The following is a 24,123-nucleotide window of genomic DNA, read 5'->3' on the forward strand; positions in this document are numbered from 1 at the left end:
ATATTTGAATCGAAAGAAACGGAATTTAGTCGCTTTGTATTAAGATGCTATGAAAAGGGTAAAGGGTGGGTGTGTCTTTTATTATATAAATAATGTCTATAGAACGTGAGTTGTATGGAAATATTCAACAGATTTCATTCGTGTATCCTAAGGTGTGCACAAATGTTTAAACAGTACCAGCTGTTTAAAATTAAGATACAAGAAGGAAATAAGTGAATATAAATAAGTACTTTTCCTTGCATGCTTAGGTAAAGGTGTGCTGAGTACATTCAGCGTCGCTAGTGTTTAAGTGGCGGATTACGTACGGGAAGGGAAGACAGGGGAAAAGGGAAAAGAGGGTAAGGTGTATCGGGAAATGAACCAACGCCTCAATATGAAATCAGGATTTGGGAGGTGAGATATGAATGCATTGTACGGCCGAAATGATTGCACGGAAGAAAGATTTGTTTGAAGTGTGTTGCCTACCTAACAGGGAATTTGAAAATAAAGTTCCTTTTGAAATATGAGTCCATGGCAGAACGAGAGGCAAAGTCCGAAGTTTTGCCAGCTGAAAACTTTAATTAGACGATTTCAAAAAACGCTTATATTTCATTTCGAACTCTGAATTAGGTGTTGTTGGTGGTACGTAATGTTTCAAACGAGTCTTTCCTATAAGGGTGGGTTTACCCTCTATGTCAACGAGGACTTCGTTTGGAGAAACAGTTGATATGAACCTATAAGGTCCTTTATAAATTCTGGATAGTGGTTTACAAGTACCAGGCTGAGAGGATGTGTCCGAAATCATAACTTGAGAGTCCGGTATAAACTCTGTGGGCGGTTTGCTTGATTCGACTTTTTTCTTGAAGTCAAGAAATGCTTGGTGCTTCCTATATTCAACTAAATCCCTAATGTCTTTCAGTGCCAAAAGGCGGTCCTGTAAATCTAGATGTTCTTTCTCAACATGTAGCAAGTTATCTATAAGTAGGCGAGGAGGTACTCCATATAACAATTCATGAGATGATACACCTAAAGATGTTAATGGAGTCTTGTTAAGTGCGGAAGTGGCGTGAGGCAAATATTTTGGCCAGAGTTTTTGGTTAGATTGACACAGAAATTTAAGACTGGTTTGCAATGTACCCAGACGTTGTTCAACTTTTCCTAGTGTGAAATGCTGATATGGTAATCCATACTTAACTGTAATGTTGAGTGATTTGAGAAAGCTCAGGGATAAAGTGGAAGTGTGGCTTGACTGACGGTCCGTATAAATACAGGAAGGAACACCAAAGGGAATGATTATTTGATTAGTAAGGAAGGAAATGAAATTGTCAGTATTTGGGGTAGTGATGGGTTGTGTAATGGTAAAGCCTGTGCAATGTTCGATTGCGGCATAGAAATATAGGTCACTGGCTATGAATTTCCCTGCTAAGTCCAAGCTATAAACCGAAAATAGGGGAGCTTGGGGACAACGTTGTATGTTGGGGTTGTTGGGCAAATAATTGCGTTTGAAAATTGCACACTGTTTGCAAGATTTGAGTTCACTCGCTAACCAAGATTTCAAGCGGGGTACGTAATATTTATAACGTATCATCCAGTAAAGTTTGTTAAAGCCTACATGAGTAAGTTCACCGTGATATTCCTGAAATAAAGCACGTTTTAGCGCGTCCGGAATACAGACAAGCAAACGGGTTTGCGAGGCACGATACATTTTTCTGTACAAGATGTTGTTCTTAAGAACGTACTGTTTTGTGAGACGTTGAAAGGCCGGGTCTGATTCATTTTTGGTATTTAGAGTCGTAATAATTTTGCCAAAAAAACGGTCCTGAAGCTGGAGATTTGGTAGGTCAGTGTTGTCACCTATTGTAGTTAGAACAGTAGGAGGAGTGTTCTCCAAGGATAGGTGGGTCTGGTCAGTATTAGTCGTATTGGTAAAGAGGACGGCATCGGGAGTGTCATCCTGTTCTAAGGCAATGGCGTCTGGTGTGACGTCCAGAGGAAAACGGCTAAGTAGGTCGGCCACTGCGTTAGACTGACTTTTTACGTGTTTGATTGTAAAAGTGAAAGTGTTGATATAAGTGATCCACCGGAGAATTTTTGCGTTTGGGATAACAGTTTTCGTAATAGCGATAAGGGAAATGTTATCAGTGATCAAAGTAAAATGTTTTCCCAGAAGGTATTTTTCTAATTTCTTAAGCGAAAAGAAAATTGCATACAATTCCTGATGAAAAATTGGGAGTGGGTTGACAGTTTTCGGATGCCTGGAAGAAACATAACAGACGGGCTGAATGACATTAGAGATAAGGTCTTTTTGTAACAATACGGCGCCAACGCCTAGGGCTGAGGAATCGCACATTAAAATATGTTCTGTGTTCTTTGTGGAGTACAAAGCAAGAACTGGTGGGGAAGTGAGGAGGTGCTTCATCTAGTCGAAGGCACGGTCTCTTTCAGGAGTCCATATCAATTTGCGATTTCCATTCGAAATAGCTTCATAAAGTGGAGCTAATATGAGAGAAATGTGATGGAAAAATTTCCTAAAGTAATTAGCCGAAGCTAACCAACTTTTTAACCCTTTGATGGTAGTCGGTTTGGGTGCATTGGCGAGGACAGCGGTTTTCTCGGGATCAGGTTTGACTGTATGATTTTCCACAATATGACCTAAGCATTTAATCCGTCTAGCGCCAAATACTGATTTGTTGATATTGAACAGCAAAGAATGTTTTGCAGCTGTATGAAAAAATGCGCGTAAAACTGCCATCATGTGATCAAAAGAATCAGCATGGATATACATGTCATCTACGAACGAGGTGATGTTATTGGTATATAAATCCCGAAAGATAGTTTGCAGTACCTGTTGTAATAAAATAGATGAATTTTTGAAACCCTGTGGAATTGAAGTGAGTTGCATATGATTGAAGGGCAAAGAGAGGCCCTTTAAACTAAAGGCTGTTGCAGGGCGATCATCAGGATGAAGGGATAACTGATGAAAAGAGGAATGGAGATCAAAACTCGAAAAAAAAGTGGAATCACTAAGCGAATCTATAACGTCCTGTATGTCCTCTAATGGAGAAGCTAAAGTACGGCATTTCCCATTCAAAACCCTCAAATCAAATACGGCCCTAAGAGATCCAGAATTTGGTTTTAGAACAAAGAGGATGTTGTTTTTATAGGGGGAATCCGATTTTTCAAAAATCCCTTGGTTCAAAAGTTGTATAACTAACTCTCTCGCTTTGGGGCGTAATTTGTGCGGAATGACAAAAGAGTTACACTGAAATGGAGTTTTGTCTTCTAAATCTAATGTTGCCACAAAAGAATCTATCTTGGTAAAATGGTCACTTGCCCATTGAAATAAAAAGGCATATTCGGAGAGTAATTCCCGCATTTGAGCTTGTTGATCCTCGTTCATGTCTGGAGAGAGCTTAAATTTACTAATATCTATGAGATGACCAATTTCTTTAAGACGCTTTTCTTTGTTGCGTGCCGCATCTTCGTCTGTAGGAAAATATATTTGCCTAACAGTTAGGATATTGTGGTCACTGTCTTGTTGGGAAAAAAGAGAACCAATAACTACCGGATTATGAGCCTGAATTGTTTGCTTTTTGTTTGTGAGATTAGCTAACGGGAGAACACGCTTTTGTGTGGAAACTACAGTATGTGCCATATAACATTTACTTAAATTCCGAGAAATCGGTGTATGAAGGCGAAACTGTGCATCAGGGAAATAACCATTAGTAGCAAGTGGCACGAGTATAACAGAATGAGGGGGAATAACAGTAGTGCGTCGCGCAAAAAATACAACCTGAGGTTTGGAGTATTTTTGAAAGAAATGCGAGATGTTAATACTAACTAGGTTTTTATCTTTTACAGTATATGGCATTTTTCCAAAATGTTTCAAGGACAAAGTGCCTTGTGAGTAATCCAAAATTGATTGGTGATCTTGCAAAAAACGTGATGAAAGAAGGGGTGGGAAATTTTTGAAGGGAACTAACCGAAAAAGAATGGAGTAATTACGACCATTAAAGTTAATTTTGAGAATAGTAGCGCGATTTAATTGGACGCGTTTGTCTGACAAACCGTGAAGAAGGGACGGGAAATCGAAAGTATGCGCATTCGGTTCCAATAATTCAAATGGAAATAATCCTACGTCTGCACCACTATCGAGGCAAAAAAGTAATTCTTTGTTTGCGTAAGTGCCCTGTATATACGGAGAATTTCCGTTAAACTGCAAGGAAAGGGTATGGTAGTCCTGGCTAGTCGCTGTGGGAGATGAAGAGGAAGGGGGGAGAGAAGATTGGGTGGTTAATGCGCGGTGAGGTGACTCCCGCGCTAATTTTGGCCGTTTTTTGAATTCTTAGGCGTGTTTTGTGTGGTCCCAGGGACAGAAGGAGGGAACGAAGGTGGGGGATATTGGAAAAAAGTTTGATAAAACGGGTAGGGAAGAATAGGTATTTGGGTAGATTGTGTGGTAAAAACATTCTGGGATGGAGGTTGTTTGTTCTGACTAGAGCGCCACTGTTTCTTGGGGTTCTTCCGTTTGGTATTGTTTGTAGATGAAGGTTCGTTTGTGGAGTTATGAGAAGGATGGGAAGGGGTTGAAGAAACGTGTTGGCAGCATTGATGTTGCTGTGGGTTATAGTTAGTGCAGGAGGGTGTACTGGGATTGGTGGTATGGGAATGTGGAAGGGAAGTGGAGTGCATAGCGCAAGGTGCACATGAGGTAGAGGTGGAAGCAGTGGAATGAAAATGTGGAGGAGTCGGTGAAGAGCAGTGTTGATAGGAGGTTGTGAAAGAATTGGTGGGATGGGAATGTGGGAGGAAGGAAGAGGAAGGTGAGTGAGTTGGCTTCGGGGAAGAAGGTCGGGATGGTTTGGAGGAGTAGAAGCGGTTATGAGGACTTGGAGAACGGGAACGGGAGGGAGCAAAATGGACAGATGTGGATTGGGAATTTGAAAGAGTATTAACATGGAGACGGAGTTGAGATATTTGATCTGTTAGTTGGGAAATAGCCTGCGCTGTGGTATCGGTTGCGGTTGTGGAATGTGCCTTTGTTTCATTTTCCCGTTTGTGGACAAGGTGGTTGGTCCGTTCCAGCAAGGTTACTTCGTCTAAGAGGGTGGGATAATCTGACATTGTGCGCGTTCCAAAACAACGAATATATTCAGGTAACATATTAGAAACACATTCTAACAAGAATTCCTGTAAGTCTAGCTGGGTATAAGCTTGGTCTGCTAAATGCTTTTTGGAAAAGACATAATGAGAGAGAGGTTCGTTGGGGAGCTGAACGCGTGAGCGGTATTGGTGAATACGGGAACGGGGGACCTGATCTTGATCAAACTGACGTAAGAATTTTGATTGGATGGTTGCCCAAGGTTGGGATGAAAGGGTCTGGGTGGAAAACCAGAAATGAGCGGGTCCAGCTAAGGATTTCTCAAAAATTTGCACACATTTTGAGTCTGACCAATTATTAACTAATGCTATTTTGAGAAAATTCTTTAAAAATAATTCCGCGGATGGGTGCGTACTTGGATCATGTATGTCGGGAATGATAGAAACTGTACCAGAAGTATTATTGGTATTGTTGTCTGAAGTGGAATTCATGGTGAGAGGTATGAAAGATCCTTGTGTACGAGTTATAGGCATATCATAACAGAAAATATAAGTTTAATGAAATATGAAAATAAAAGTCTTGCCTTACAAGTATGTAAAATGTACACAAGACAGTTTTAACAACGAGAGCTTAAATTCCTCGGGGGGAGCCATAACAAATCTTAAAAATAATATATGATTGATTGAATGATTGACTAAGATTGAGAGAGGTAGTATAGAGTTAGAAATTCACTTTTATAGGTATTACATGAAGAGAACTAATTTATTACAATAATATATATAACAAGGAGCATATGAGATAAACCATTACCAAAAGGGCTTATTAAATGAATGATATTTACAAGATATTGAAGGGTTCACATTCTCGTTTTACATGTCAGGACTGTCTATGTGTATTTTTTACCAGAGTCACTAACAGAGCTCTTTGTGAGCGTATTTACAGTGTCTTAACGTCCATTGTCATCAGAAACTGAACTATTCCTTCCCAATGTCACTTCTCGACGAAGCAAGAGTGGTAACTAGGAGGTTGATTGATTCTTCTGCCCACTTTGACTGAATTGTCTACAGTTTTTATAGTACTTTCATTTCACGGAACTGGAATTGTTTTTGTTTTCCCTTTTCTAAATTCGTCCGTGTTACCTACAAACATGTTGTTACTTCTATTTAAAATGTTTTCACTCTGCTATATTGTTCTAGAAACTAAGAGTTGATCCGTTAACTGTGTACTTCTATATTATTATTTTTAAACCTCAAAATGAGAAATGTCTTAATCCTCGGCTCAAAAAAAAAAAAAAAATATCTGTCATCTGTTCTTATGAACTAGTGACTTTTAAACCTCAAAATGAGGAATGTCGTAGCCCTGCTCCTAGTGCTCCGGTACAATATGCAACCAGCACTACTCCACGGCATTATAGTTTGCAGCCTTCTGCATTTTCACATGGACCTTCTTCGCATGTCATTGTTTTTTTTTTTCATCCCATGTGTTCACACCCTTTAGTGTTTTATTTTGAGGTTTAAAAGTCACTAGTTCATAAGAACAGATGACAGACAGTTTTTTGAGCCGAGGATTAAGACATTCCTCATTTTGAGGTTTAAAAATAATAATATAGAAGTACACAGTTAACGGATCAACTCTAAGTTTCTAGAACAATATAGCAGAGTGAAAACATTTTAAATAGAAGTAACAACATGTTTGTAGGTAACACGGACGAATTTAGAAAAGTGAAAACAAAAACAATTCCAGTTCCGTGAAATGAAAGTACTATAAAAACTGTAGACAATTCAGTCAAAGTGGGTAGAAGTATCAATCAACCTCCTAGTTACCACTCTTGCTTCGTCGAGAAGTGACATTGGGAAGGAATAGTGCAGTTTCTGATGGCAGTGGACGTTAAGACACTGTAAGTACGCTCGCAAAGAGCTCTGTTAGTGACTCTGGTAAAAAAAATACAGATAGACAGTCCTTACATGTAAAACGAGAATGTAAACCCTTCAATTATCTTGTTAATATCATTATTTTAATAAGCTCTTTTGGTAATGATTTATCTTATATGCTCTTTGTTATATATAATTGTAATAAATTAATTTTCTTCATGTAATGCCTATAAAAGTAAATTTCTAACTCTATACTACCTCTCTCAATCTTAGTCTATCATTCAATCAATCATATTATTTTTAAAGATTTGTTACATAATTACTAAAATTCTTGAATTTAGCGCTTTGTTTGTAGCATGCTGCAAAACACACACACACCAACATACCCAAAATACAGTAGTTATCCTCTATAAATGAACCAAATTTATAATAGCTGTTTTTGCTAAAACTATTGTTGTTATATGAACTTTGATTGTTGTAAGGGTAATTGTTAAATTTCATTATTTTTGTGAATTGCGACAAGTTATGATTTGATTATGGTTTGTTGTTAATATTCATTGAAAAATAATGTAAAACTATTCTGCCACAAGTCGTCTATAATTTTATTTTAAAGTATAAATAATGCTAGAATTGAATGAGTTGCTTTGAAAACTTCATGATTCTATAGAAAATGCGACTTTCTATTTATTTATTTATTTATTTTGAAATACCTCAGAACAAGTAGTTCATTTCGTATAATGATAAGAAAGCTCTACTTTTTCAAACAGAGGTCGATCATTTCATGTCTATCATTATTTGCAAAAATAATTGTTTTTTTCTTTTTATTTTCTTATAATTTTACTTTTCTGACTCATGAGCTATTCAAAACTACTGATTCAATTTGTTACCAAGTTATAAAATTACTGCCGGCAATGTTTGATATCACATTGAATGAAATGAAATGATATCTTCAAGTTTTACATCCCACGGTTATGCCGGCGTGGTTAAAGGAAACGGTAAGAAATGAATGAAATGATGGAATGAAGAAAGTAGAAGGGAACGAGAGAACCCCAAGAAAAGCCATGCACACGGTGATTGTCTACCACAAAATTCACTGGGATCAAACCCAGGAACCCGTGCATCAGAGGTTAACGCTCTACCACTGAACCATCGCTGCTCCCATATCACACTATATTATGTGAATAAATGTTATGACCTAACACATTGGTCTTTCTCCGTACTAACCCAAGCATTAAAATGTGTCATGCTGCAATATTTCAAAAATATATATCATTATAATATGAACAATATTACAATGATTAACCACAGAAATCTTTCTCTTAAATAAACTCAACCCACTCCTAGAATACGATTTCTTTTAGAAAACAGTGTCCAAAATTTTCTCACGACTACACAGAGAGAAAAATATCCTCTGTGCTCATGTAGATTATTTGATATTCTAGGATTGTTAATGAAATATTAAGTTTCAAGTATGAACGAAATTGCCAAAACTCTTTCTGAGAAAGATTTTGTAAACGATACACTTATAAGAATAAACGTAATGAATAATACTTTTCTGAGAAAAATAATTTGTACGTGTTGTACGCTGCCTTCCATTATCTATAACTGTTCTTGTAGTGTATGTCTTTGCTACGCTTTCTTCAAGTTCTTGGGTTCTAGATTCTGAATTATATTGTGTAGGACTATAGTTGCGAACATGCTAGAATAGTAAGTAAATTGAGAATGCAGGACTATAGGAATATCGTTAACACGCCTGAGAGGGAAAGATATATCATAGCTATATAAAGTAGTATTATAAGGTAAGTGTGGGTACTAAATAATAGATAAACCATTATTTTTCATCGCCCTTCATTATAGCGTCTATGTAATTATTCAGAGATGGCTTCAATAGCACAGCGCATGATGTTTAATATTCAATGTAATAAGCGTTCATCCAAATAGCATAAACCAATATTACTTAGGTACATCAACAAATGATCAATCGTGTAGTACACTAATCCTGTTGACCCATACATATTTTATAATAACTTTTATCCTCATATAATAAACACGGTATTATTTGTGATATATTTCTCTCTTGCTTACTCATGAGTCATATGTATAATTAACAAGATTATTTCCAACGTGTACCACTTATAAGAATATTACTTCCAAAAATAATCGTGTTCTACTTCAATCTCCGCGTCAATTATAGTAATACTGAGCATTATTTCAAATCAATATTATATAATTACTGGCATGTGATACAATTCCTGATATATTTGTAAACCATGTTAATGACGAAGGATTACATAATGGAATCCTTTTCGATTTCGGTTAGAAGAAATAGTAATTAATGTAACTTTTTATTACACGGGTTCGTCGTACAAAGCTTTATAATTAAGCTGAAGTTAGTTGTGCTGATAACCTATTTATAATCAGAAAGAATATTATTACTTCCAGAAATACTAATTTCTGCGATTAAATCGACAGTTAGCATCGTTCTATCTAAATCAATCTATAAATTACAACAGAGATTATAAAGTATATAGAGAAACAACAAAGTTGTATTGATTTTTGTATTGTTTGCTCCAACCAAAATAAATGTCAAAGATGCTGACACATGGATAATAACATATAACACCTAAACTGAATTAACATTTAAGTAAACAATACGTGACAATTATCGGCATATTATGGTCCGTATCAAACGATTTTATAGCCTTCAATATATTTAAAAATTGACATTTAAAAAATTGTTTTATGAAAGATAGACACAATTATTAGAGTTGGCTTGCAAAAAATGTAAATTTTCGATTTCTACCATCCAGTAGATTGCCTTTGTTTTCTACGTAATACATAGCTTAAACATTCCTTAGAGAAATGTATAAAGCAAATATTTTATTTTGATTTTCTATGACACATTAACTAACTAACTAACTAACTCTATGGCTTATGGAACCCGGAGGTTCAATGCCGCGTTCACAAAAGCTCTCCACTGACTTCTATCGTTAGCCAATTGGATACAGTTTCTACTTTGGATTCCAATCTCTGCGAGATCCATCTTAATATTGTCCTCCCATCTGGGCCTAGGTCTTACTAATGGTCGTTTTCCGATTGGTCTTCCAGTCAAGACTTTGAAAGCGTTTCTATTTTCTTCCATTCTAGCTACATGACCCGTCCACCTAAGCCTTCTAGACTTGACGACCCTAACAATGTTGGGTAAACCATAGAACTTATGTAGTTCCTCATTATGAAGTTTCCGCCATTCTCCATTCCCGTTCCTCTTGGGTCCGAATATTCGTCTCAGGATCTTGTTCTCAAATACTTTCAGTTTATGTTCTTCCCTCAGAGACACATTAAACTCCACCATTTCTATGCGTGTTACACATATCGGTACGAACAAATAGATGGAAAGCTAATAATAAACTTTTTGATTTGAATGATCGATGGCAGATATAAAGAAATTAATTTGTCGAGTTCGAGTTTTATTAACGTAATAAGGCTTTCAATGTCTTCAAGTTCCTCTAAAGATGAAAAGGCGGCAAACTTTCCACCAAAATAAAATTAATTCAAACGTTTTAATGTGTTACCACCCTCCTCGCATGTGAAAAAATGAACTCTAAAACTTCATGTTGCTAAGAACATTGACTTACTTGTAGATCAAGAAGCATAGAAAGTTACATTATTATTCTTCTATATTAAGACCATAGCAGAGTACAAGTTTAATGAAGTAAACCAAACTACTAGTAAGAAATTCAGCAAAGTTCAACCGTATTCAGGGTCTCAAGCATAGAACTCCTACTGAAATATATATCTTCCTTACTCGACTTAAATACGTCTTCACTCGTTTCTCTTCGCAAACTGAAGAGAAACTTTTACAAGTAGTATACTATTTTTCTAAGAACGAACATGAGCTGAATAATCACAAAATAACTAGGTAAGTATTGGCAATCTGTATATTTGGTTGTAAATTTATCTGAAGAAGTTACGACAAAGTATATCCGTAATGGGGCTACAGTAGGTTGTATGGTAAATACCTCACCAAACGTAGCTATTCCCTACGTAGTTATGACCTCTATGTCCCTTATAATGCACAAAAGCATTCTTTGATTCTTTGAGATACTATTGATATCTGCAATTTTCTCGTTTACCCACAACTTCCAGCTTTGACTTTCAATTATCAAAATTAAAGGAATTACACTTTGAATTTGTATTGCGTACATTTCGAGTTTTGTGACAATATTTTCAACAGCTTGAGAATGAAACGTGAACAAATTAAACTTATACTGCCACTCTTTCAAACAGAAGTTTCAAAAATGTGTAACTAATAACATATTAATATTGTATTAAAACTTGAAACCGCCCATATTTCACATTCCATGTCCCATAAAGAATCAAATATTAATAAGTGGATGATGAGAGACCGAAAGGTCATGTTGGTTAGAATTTCAAATAAAAGTGGACCGAAAATTTTATTCAGTGAGTAAAGTTATGAAATTAACCATGTAGGATTACAGTAACATGACTTTTCATTGTTAGTTACTAAATAAAGGAATACGTGAATTAAACACAACTATACTCCTTGTTTCATCGTTTTTATGTTATTGATCATTATCATGAAATCAAAGCGTAATGTATACTTTGTAAGATAAAGTGAACTATAACGAAGGTCAAATTAAGCCATTGGTCAAAGATATCGAATGATTGAAGTCACTGACAGCCAACCATACGTACAACATGCACGATAGCTACATGTTAGAGATGATTTTGTTAGTATAAATAACTAAATTCTCTGTGTTTCAAGGTATGAGTCAATAGCAAATACAGTATCTCATTCTCTTTTGTTTTCTTCTCCTTTGCAGGGCCGCAACTAGGGGGGGGGGGGCAGAGGGGGCACGTGCCCCGGGCGCGTGGTTGGAGGGGGCGCCGGAAAGAAGATATATCAATTGTTTTAAAAATCGCACCCTTTTCTTGAGGAACTTATTCTAGAGGTTAAAAGAAATAAAAAGTTTTATATATATATATATATATATATATATATATATATATATATATATATATATATATATATATATATATATATATATATATATATATATATAGAGAGAGAGAGAGAGAGAGAGAGAGAGTCTCATCTAAATAGGTGTAATGTCATACATTAAAAACCTAATATTGCATGCATTTGTTCCCTTTGGCGACCACAGAGAATCCGCCCCTTTTCCTTTATATAATTCCATTGAGAACAGCTCTGAAGTTTAAAACGCTGTTATCAATAGGGGCCGGGACGAAAAGTTCCCGATTTTTGTTGCTTGCTGGTGGTTGAAGAGTTTAGCTCAGACGCGCCCCCTGTAATGTTACGCAATTGCTGTAATGTTTTTAAACTAGAGGACAGTTTTGTGGCGGAAAAGATAATTTACACGCCTCGGTGTATTTAATTGTTTTTTGTACGCCTACCAAGAGATTTTGCGAGTGAAGGCTGTATGAAGCTTTATCTATTAGTTTTGCTTGAGAGCTCTCCAAAGCATTTTGAATTGTTATCTATCAGTCCAACTTATGCTTTATTGTTAATTTCAATATTTTTTTTTACATTAATCGTTTATAATGTATAATATTTACTATACATTAAATAATCTAAATATCTTGATCTATTTATTAATATTTTATGAAGCAATTTCTTTCATATTTAATGAACTTTCTAGTTAATGCACTGTAAAGAGAGATGCTTTGCTCGAATCAGTTTTTTCTATCACTTGTGTGCACCTTAGAGGTGCATATATACAGAAAGGTGCCCGAAAGGTACAGAAAGTGCTCAAGTTCGAGAGGTACACATAACAATATAGTGTGGAGTTCTTGTGTGCTTCATTGTTGATGGAAAGTTTTCTTCTTTTCTCCACATCAAAGGATTACAACGAAAAATTTACAGAAATAAAAATAAGCTTTTCATTGTTGCATTGTTATGTTCTCAATGATTTTGGATTGTAAATATTGGTTTTAAAAACATTTCTCATCAGAATTGCCATTTTGACCATCTGATCAACACTCAAACTATAATGAAAAAACTTTGACGCTTTGGAACACCCGTGACATCAATAGTCTCGCGGGCTACAGATGTAGCCCATGAAACTTTCAAACAGAATAACAATGAGACCCTTTCGATTTTACGTTTGACCACACCCTAAACACGCAGAATGGTAGTTGATAGAAAGGTACACAGAACCCTTTGAGTTATCATCTCGAATTACTTTGCGGCAAGGAAAATAAAAACGCTGGGTTACAATGGTAGCCCGCGGGCGTATTGGAGGGTTAAAGTACTTAAAAATCGATATAACTGGTTTCATTAAGAATGTTATTTACAGTTGCAATCCATAAGTGATACTTTTCGACTAAACCTTGGGGTGGGGGGGTGGGGGGAATTATGTGTTTGTCCCGGGTGACAGAAACCCTAGTTGCAGGCCTGCTCCTTTGTACTGATATTTACGTAAAACTTGGCCCACACGGTCCTAATTCCACCAGTGCATTTAACACATATTATCAAAATGCTCGGAGTATTAAAAACAAATTACTTCACTGCTCAATAAATCTAGCTGAGATAAGGGAACTGGATTGCTTTGCGGTGAGCGAATTGTGGCTGAATGAGTCAGTGAACGACAGTGTAAATAATTTTTCAAATAATTTCTCTATTTATCGTAAACACCGCATAACTCGTGGATGTGGAGTGATGATTTGTTTAAATAAAAAGTGGAAGAGTAAGAGAAGACTGGATTTTGAACAGGATTGTGAACTTATTTGGGTGGAAGTTTTTATTCCAAATCGTCGCTCTATGTTTATTTGCTGCTTTTGTAGACAGTACAAGAACACTCCCCAGAGCATCTTTGAAGCTTGCCATGATTCACCGTTACAAGCCTTGTCACACGGTGACGTCATCCTATTGGGTAATTTCAACCTTTTCATCACGTGGCAAGACAGTAAGCATGGCATAGCTAAAGATGGAAACGACAATTATTTCATAGACAATTTTATCCATGGACTTGGACCAGGTAAACATAATATGCATAATACCTGCAAAAACAGCAATCTTGACTACGTTCTTTCTAATTTAGCACCTCGCTGTGTTGTTCTATGCAGATTTTTTCCCCTCGGATCACGATTCCTTGGATGTTTCTTTCGATTTCTTCCCCTCCACTACTACAAACCAGTCCATCAAAAGTTGATCGCAACTTCTTTGGAAGAGAGCCCCCTTGGGGTGACATCTGTCGGGCTATTGAACTGTTTCCTTGGTGTTTGTTAGAGACAGTAATTTTTCACGAAGCTGTGGATCTATTAAATCTGCCGTTCACTCAACCATAAAGGATTTTGTCCCTCTAAAGGCATCAAAATCGAACAAGTTTCCGGTTTGGTATTAAAGTGAACTATGTGATCATCTTAAAAACAAAAAAGCTTGTCTGGAATCAATGGAAGTGTCATCCGAGTGACCACATTTACAAACATTTCGCTAAAATTAGAACCATTAACAAGAAGTTATAGCGACGTAAGAACTTTGAATACATGAACTCAATTGTTGATTTTACTGTTAACAACCTTAAACTTTTTTTGTTTGTAATTAGGTCTAGATCGATATCTCCCGGCTTACCAGCAAAGTTCAAGACGAGAATACTGAAGTGAGTGATAATCATAGACCCGCCCTCTTTAATTACTTCTGCAAAACATTTACTTTCCTTCCCTCTCTCCGCCTCATCTGTTCTAACACCTTATTTAATCTCTCTACTAACCCGGACAAAGTTCTGGCTTTCTTGCAATCGCTATCTCCACGTAGATCACTTGGACCCGACAACATCGGTTCTCTCTTTCTCAACAAAACTGCTTTAGTTATTGCTATTCTTCTATGCATCATAGTCAGTAGATGCTTCAAGGAAGGGTATTACCCCACCACTTGGAAACTAGCTCATGAGACCTCAATATATAAATCTGGCCCTAAACATCATGTATCCTCTTATAGGCCTATATCATCTTTCTATAATGTCAATTATTTGTAAAAAATATATATATATATATATATATATATATATATATATATATATATATATATCAAGAACAGTTTTCTTAAATTCATCTCACCTTATATTCACATATCTCAGCATGGCGTTCTTCCGAAAAGTTCAAGTCTCACAAAATTAAGCACTCTTCTTTCCTGTACAGTTAAATGTATCAATAACAATACTCCATTAGATGTTATCTACTTTGATCTCTCCAAGACCTTTTATTCTGTCAGTCATATTCATCTTTTCCACAAGATTTCCAATAGGTTTAATATACATGAGAAATTTCTCTCTTTAATCACCAGCTAGTTAAAGGACCTTAAACAGATAGTTGTTATTTCAGGGGCTACTTCTAACTCCTAACCAGTGACCTCTGAGGTGCTACAAGGAGTGTACTTGGGACCCTGCTTTTTGTTATGTATAAATGACCTCTACTCTCACTTATCAGAACATCCTAGTGGCCTTCTACTATTTGCTGACGACTGTAATTTATACAGAGAAATATCGTGTCTCCAAGACACGATTGCCCTACAGGAAGATATAAACTATGTTATAGGCTGCTGTAAGATGTGACACTTGAAACCTAACAGTAAAAACATATGACAGCATTGCCATTATACTGAAAAGGTCTCCTATTTCCTCCACCTACCACATCAACAATTCCACCATTACACATTCTGTTAGTCATAATGATCTGGGTGACATATTTAATTCGGAACTCACATTCTCTGACCATATCTCCTCAATACATAACAATTCAATGCACATATTGGGACTTCTTTATCGATTTACTGAACTACGCACTGTTTCATCCTTAGCACCTTTTTTTTTTATATATAAAACTGTAATTGCGCCCAAGATCGAATACTGCTCTCCCATATGGGCCATGGCCGCACGAACACATCTCTCTAGACTTGATTCTATTCTTAATTTCTTTATTGAAACAGAACGCTTTCGTATTCCCTCACTTCACACATTACCTAAGGAGGAACTCTTGCGATATCTTAATACCCAGAAATAACTCTGACCTGAAGTTCCTTCATAAAATAGTTAATGGAAACTTGAGATCGGAAACGTTACTTCAGGAACTATCCTTACGTGTCCCTCTTCATATAATCCGGACCATCCACATATTCCATCTTGCCCGCCCTAGGTTGGCAATTATACAGAGGTCTTTTTTTTAAAAGAATACCGAACTATGATAATCATTTAACAACTGATGTGGACATTTTTCGAGCTATGTGGTATTTGAGAGTGCAACTAAACGAGTTTTGGCGAAATAATGTTACTTTTGCACTATTTGTTGATATTGTTTTTGTTGTTTTGTTTGTGTTTTCTTTTTTTCTTTTTCTTGTTTGTTCACATTTTCCTGTGTAAAATGGCAAAGTTATGCGGTATCTGTGAATTTGTTAAATAAATAAATGTAAGATAAAATTTCTTACCGGCTTTCCATTTTCTGCTGTTATCAGAACTGAAAGAAAATGCAATAAACCTATTAATCTGGAGTTACAACAACTATTGTCAGCGCAGACATTATAACATGCGTGAAAATAATGGGCAACAGGATTCAGAAAAAAAGTCCAATATAAAGAAAGTTAATTGTCAATAATTTCAGAGTTATTTATTAAGATTTAATGTTAGTTACACATAAATCACGTTGATTATATTATTGCTGTTGTGTTGAAGTACGATACCCTTTCAACACGTTGCTATATGAGAAGTTTACCTATAACTTACAGTAGAATTTTATTACATTATATTCCATTGAAGATGAGATATGTGGTTCCTTCGCAGAAAAGAGTGTATGCTAACCAAATAATAAAGAGGTATATAGATAAAATATATGTAGATTACCGTAAACTGTATAAATATTCGATTGGAAAATCTATTACCGTCAGTCGTAACTTACATAATATTGATAAATTAAATGGGAATTTAAACCCTCTGTATGGCGCATTTAAGCTGTAAAATGAAGATCAAATGTTTTTGTTTTACAAGCGTGAAGCTTTCGAAGGGATATCACTTAATTCACTGTAGCTTCCTATTTTTCTGCCATCTAACTTCATTATTGATTCTTGCAGTTCAATGTAGTCTGTAGTGTTGGGTTTATAATACAAATAAGATTACTGGTGCCTGATCGTGGAAATTTTCAGTGTTTTTCCATAATTGACCTTTCTTTAACGAAAGTATACTAATTACGTAATAATCTTTTAGCGCCAGTTTATGCGACAGTACCTCCTACGTGGTGCCTTTTGAGTGAAATAATCTGATCAGTTACTCCTGATGAAGTTCTAATCATGTCATCCAAAATAGGGTTCATGGACAACTAATTTGTGACACCATTAGCGCAACTAATCTCTCAGATTATATTCTTTTCCAATTTCATTGTTGAAAAAAAAAAAAAAAAAAAAAAACGAATTCAAACGAACTCGCTCCGTAAAAGTCAGGTTTGATATTCTAGTAGATTTTGATCTCCTAAAGAAACATGTGATATGTTACCGTATCCAGGAATTGGTTCTTGTGATACGGGTTATCAATTTAGGGTTTCATATTTTCTAAAATAATACAAAACATAAACGGAACTTTTCTGAAATGATTCAAATTTGACATTGCGGTAGGACACTATCCAAGTCCAAGTTAAGAGCCATGAAATTTGCAATTTTACCCTTTAAAGACCAACATACACTAGCGTATTTTCAGCGCTTATTTTCGGTCCATAAAATGATGTCGTAAATTTCGGTCCGTAAGTTGGCCCATACACTTAGCGTAAAAATAGGCGCGTAAAAGAAGAAGAAAAAGAAGCGGTCATTTTTCGCTCTTCCTTTTGCCTGTTGTTTGAGCACGCGGTCGTTTTCCAGTTTGCTCAAGTTGTTTGAAGAGAACGCATGTATCTTCTAAGTGCAGGTCCTACAAACATTATGCTATTAAGGAAACGAATAAAAAAAAAAGAACAACAGAATAGATTTGGATAGGAAGTGATATTCAAATGTAGGAATACTTTTTGTTTCTTTTTCGTAGTATCGGAATGTGAAATTCCCATAGAATGTTTTAAAAAAAGTTAAATCAGATTAAAAAGAGAAAGAGGAAGAAAGAAAAACAAAAGCTAAGTGCATGATTTTGCGAAAGCAGTATTCAATTTAGTAAATTTTCTCACTAAATTTGTTAGACTTCTCGAAAAAATAAATAAATCTACTCTCTTGGCGAAACATATCTCATGGAACCAGGGCCTACCATCCAGCTTGTGCCCTCATGTCTTTAGGGCAGGGTGCGAATCCCGGGCCGGAATTTCCTTGTATTTTGTTTTAATCCCTTCCAAAAGCAACAAATTGAAACATTGATCGCTCACAAAGCAACCAACCATCTCCTGCTAGGAACTATTTTATTCCCCCTCAAATATGCACAACCTAATTTGCGCACTGATTTTGGGTAATATATGCTCAGCACATCTACTGCTCTTGTAGAATCTAGTCCTTAATGAAAGGGTCAAGTAAAAGAAGGAAAGTCAACCGTCTCCAAGTACAAACAAACCAAGTTTTAATTTCGAAGTGTGACTTGACAAGCTATTTAAAAGTTACAAAGAATATCTAGAATAATTAAAATTTAATATTTAGAAAACGAATTAACACTTGATCTGAGGTACAACATAACCAAATGAAAACAATATAAATTGTATTGTTGTACTTTACTAATACTTTACTAATGCAACTAGTTCACTCTCCTGTTTTCCTTCACGATCTTTGAAGCATAGCATTTGTTCTAACAGTGACGATATTAATGCACCATGCTACATTACATTGGATAATACATTTGCTCATAATAATAAGTTGCTTGGAAGTTAAAATATCTTTTTAAGATAAAAAATACTTTACCTTAAATACAACTAATTTTTAAATATATAAGTGCTTGTGCTATCTCTTATCCCTTTAGCAACTGTAGAATAGATTGCTTTATATTTAGAATAGTTCTCATCAGAGTCGTAACTAAGTTGGGGGGCCAGCGGGGCGGTTGCCCCGGGCGCTGATGGCAAGAGGGTGCCGAAGGAGCAAGGAGAAATGAAAGTATTGGAAATGAAAATAGATTTGTTAAAAATTTTCTTGCTCGCTACGCCCGCAATCCAAACGTTTCAATAAGTCAGAAGAAGTTTTTACTTAAAAAAAAGATATTATTTCTTAATGACGATGTGACATACATGCTGCCAAGTAATGACTTACAGTGTAAACAAAGCGTTTTCAAAATCAGAAACGGTCACAGTCTTAAATACGTCCGAATTACGCATTTTGATGATGATGAGTTTGGTTAGTTAATTACGTTTTTCTACCCAATCTTTTAATCACGACGGTGAAAATAAAGGTATGAAAAATGAAAGGAGTGAAGAGACACACAAGTTGGTGTTCGCGCTGGAATATTAAAAATGAAGGTAAACAAGGGGAATAATAACGTTCTTGAATTTGAAACAGTTGTAGAATAGGGGCTTAATGGATCAGAACTTTACCCCACGAATTTCGTCTTTTTCAAAGACTAATCGCCACCAGTGTTTATTATTATTATTATTATTTCATTGACATTTGAAATGCTTCCAATTTAAAGGAATTTATTGGGAGGGATCATTTCTGCATTAACTACTTGTATCGCCAGAATTCTTTTTTGTGCTTACGTATCTAGTTGTATAATATTTTTTTATTTATCTACATACCTACAAAATACACACACATTATATATATATATATATATATATATATATATATATATATATATATATATATATGTGTGTGTGTGTGTGTGTGTATGTGTGCATCCGTGTATTTTAATATGTTTATTAATTAAAGTAATCTTAAATTCAAAATTTTCAGTCATTAAGAAATTAATTATGTACTATAATTTTGAACATACACTATGTGATCAAAAGTATCCGGATACCCGGATGAAAATGACTTACATGTTCGTATCGCCCTCCATCGGTACTGCTGGAATTCAATATGGTGTTGGCCCACCTTTAGCCTTGATGACAGCTTCCACTCTCCAGGCATACTTTCAATCAGGTGCTGGAAGGTTTCTTGGGTAATGACAGCCCATTCTTCACGGAGTTCTGAACTGAGAAGAGGTATCGATGTAGGTTGGTGAGGCCTGGCACAGTTGGCGTTCCAAAACATTCCAAACGTGTTCTATAAGATTCAAGTCAGGACTCTGTGCAAGCCAGTCCATCACAGGGATGTTAAGATCGTCTAACCACTCCGCCACAGGCCACGCAGTATGAACAGGTGCTCGATCATATTGAAAGATGCAATCGCCATCCCCGAATTGCTCTTCAACAGTGGGAAGCAAAAAGGTGCTTAAAACATCAATGTAGGCCTGCGCTGTGAGAGTGCCACTCAAAGCAACTAGGGGGGCAAGCCCACTCCAAGATAAACATAACCACATAATAACATCACCACCTCCGAATTTTACTGTTGGTACTACACATGCTGACAGATGACGTTTACCGGGCATTCGCCATACCCACACCCTGGCATCGGATCGCCACGTTGTGTATCGTGATTCGTCACTCCACACAACGTTTTTCCACTGTTCAATCGTCCAATGTTTACTCTTCTTACAGCAAGCGAGGTATTTACCTGCATGATGTGTGGCTTATGAGCAGCCACTCGACCATGAAATCCAAGTTTTTTCTCACCTCACACCTAACTGTCATATTACTATCACATCAGACACAGTGGACCTAGGGATGCTTAGGAGTGTGGAAATCTCGCGTACAGACTTCTAACACAAGTGACACCCAATCACTTGACCACGTGCGAAGTCCGTGAGTCCCGCGGAGCGCTCCAGTTTACTTTCTCACGATGTCTAATGACTACTGAGGTCGCTGATAATGAGTACCTGGCAGTAGGTGGCAGCACAATGTACCTAATATGAAAAACGTATGTTTTGGGGGTGTCCGAATACTTTTGATCACGTAGTGTATGTAGTAGCTAAACTTCATTTTGGATTTCAAGTACAAACATTAAAGATATTATTTAACTCCATCGATCAATATTAAGAAATTCCCAAAGAAGGTCCCTTCCAAGCTTCCGTTACCTTTCACAAAATATTTTTACCGTAAAACAATCAAAATTAAATTCTTCTTTATGTGCTCACATACAGAATGTCATAAAATTACAAAAGTTTACAATTATTACTGGAAATTGATGCTGTTACCCATTTTGAACATTTTTTAAATCACATAATTTCTAACGTATTAAAATTTAATTTCTTATATATAGTATGAAACGTAAATAGTTGTAAATTTTCATAAATGTTCTCAAAGTGGATTTGTGTACAGCAAAGGCAGTTTTGTAAGTTTAACAAAAAAGTCCAAAATAAGCCTCTTGAAAACAGCTTTTATTTGTAAAAGAATAGATAATGATCAATTTTGGATGTTGCAATAGTCTGTGCAAGCAGCATAATAAAAATTCAACGTAGCATAAAGGCAACAGCTGTTTTTTTTATTTGTAAAAAAAGAAAGGAAGCTTGATAAGGTGAATGTAGGGGCGCCGAATTCTACTTCGCCTCTGGCGCCGAAATCTCTACCAACGGCTCTGTTTTTCATCCACCTTCTAAACATTTGTATTGTTTACTAACACTTATCGATTCGACTGTGATATTCCTCATTGTTGTAAATATATATATATAGACAATTTTTTGAACTTTCAATATTCCCCTTCACCGGACGCGAATTCTTATTAATTAATACACTGAGAAAAGTCCGTTATTCGGACAGCGGTATATTGTACAAATATACAGAATCCTTATGTTTATTACAGAAATCTGCACGGAACATACATTATCCATATGCTACAGACTTTCCCTGCTTAGATGTTACATCATTCAGTTGCAGGATGTTGACATCTAACAGTCTTCCATATATCACATACGTCTACGTATGTTACATACGCCAGTTGCATGCTACATGCATATATCTGTATGTGAGATCCTGACCACTTACATACAGTTCTTTCGTTCGTACAGAAAGTACGTTTATTAGAAATATGTATTCTGAAAGTATGTATAAAATGTACTTTTTTCAATTATACATTTGCTGTACGTTAAGTCCCAAAACTACATGATTTACACATGTAACCTACGTTTTTACGTACGCCACATGCATTTTTCTCAGTGTATAATTTTACAATACGCCCTCTGTCCGCCTCCAGTGTTAATGTATAAGATATAAGAAATTTACAGCATTCAATATAGGGTCTACTGAAAACCTTGTGACACAGTAAGCAGACACGTTTAATCGATGAAACCAACTTTTAAATTAAAAAAAAAAAATGATTGATTCTAATGACTGGTCCAAACCACATGTTCAAATTAAATATAACACATTTGGTGTTTTTTTTTTAAAAAAAAAAGGTCATTTATTTAATTGTAAACAAATTAATTTAAGTGGTTGGCCAATGTAATGACTATTAGTGAATATTCTACGTTTGAACGCATCGTTTGATGATTAACAGTTAATGAAAATATAATGAAACTAATTGTAGATCTGAAGTGAAGTAATTCAAATAAAAGCGTATAGATCTAATTAAATACTACTAAAATTATTCCTCAACAATTTCTTAAAATTCACTTACATTGCGAATATTATTAACAAGTTTGCTGTCCATCGGCGATTAGGGGCGTGCAGAAAATTGCTGCCCCCACTTTTTTGGCTTTACACTATACCCTAATTACATGCCCCCTTACTATTAGTAGTGTTTTGTCCCCCTTTCTAGTGTTCATACCCAATTGCCGTCACTGGTACTTTCCATTACACGCGAATAGATCTGTGTTTTTGCGCAACTACAATTGATTACAGAAAGTAAGATAAATTTAACGCTTTATTAAAATTATTATAGTTATTTAGTATACTAAATATTAAATTTGTCTAAAAGAAAGATGTTTGCACATGTATGTTATATGGGAACATAAAAAACTGCAAAGAATAAAATGTGAGGTTGTTACAAATGATTGTAGCTGTTTCATGAATTTGGCGTAGCTATGATATTTGGCATATTATCACGAAGCTTTACCATAATATAGACCTTAATTTATTTAATTTCGAACTTATAGTAGTCAAATTCCGTTCAAACATTAGCTATTCACAACTCTCTATTCTCCGATTCAACTCAGATTAGGTTATTTTCAAACAAAGTTAAACTATTCTGAACGACTGGTTTGTTTAAATTTTACTACATGTTGGTACAAACATCCAACTGCTTATTAAAATAAACTGAGAGCTACCCAATCTTAGTTTAGATTTTTTTCAAAAGAAGTTTAAACTGTTAACTCTTTAAAGATACTTTGAACCAAATCCATTCGTTCGTTTAAATTTATTATTATTATTATTATTACAACTTATGAACCAATGATTTGAAGCAATCTAAGTCGGAAGAGTTTCCATTTACTGGTTCAGAAAATAAACAGATTTGTTTTATTTTAAATTTTCATTTCTCTCAGTGTAAAGAGCCCATCGTATTGTATGTTTTAATACTCATAGTTCTTATATTAATTACATGAAGCATATTTCACTGTAAGAAAGCGTAGTTATAAGGAATTAAGCAGAAAGTAAAATGAAAAATGTAAACAAACTTGTATGTTATACGAAACTGAAAACAATTAAATATCAATTAATTTCGAAGCTCTAGTAGTAAAAATGACACTAAAATAATACACTATTAAGTAAGGAGAAAAATAGTACACTATTAAGTCAATTATTATATAAATTTTCCTGACAGGATGGACATGCTACTTATAAAGATAGTAAAACGATTAAGTTGAGTTGATTTTGAGTTTAAAGTCCCTTTCACCAGCGAGGCTATATGAGACGAGACCTACTGATTAACGTGAAATCCGAACCACATGAACTCCCACCGGGAAGCAAACCCGGCTCTCCCACGCCAAAGACACGTATGCTAACCGTTTAGTCACAGAGGAGCTCAGTAAAATGATTGAGTTGTTCGTGAAAGAAATTATTTAAGTGTCCGATATTCATTGGTATTTAATATTTTGTGATAATAGACCTTAAGTTAACGTTTAACTGAGGAGAATTGATAGTAACCACACCACAAAGGTTGAGAAATGCTTTAATGGCATACTACGAGCTAACATGAACTATTATGAGTGTAATCCTATTTCC

The sequence above is a fragment of the Thermobia domestica genome, chromosome 8 (genome assembly GCF_964235325.1).
Source record: "Thermobia domestica chromosome 8, izTheDome1.hap1.1, whole genome shotgun sequence".
Classification (NCBI taxonomy): domain Eukaryota; kingdom Metazoa; phylum Arthropoda; class Insecta; order Zygentoma; family Lepismatidae; genus Thermobia; species Thermobia domestica.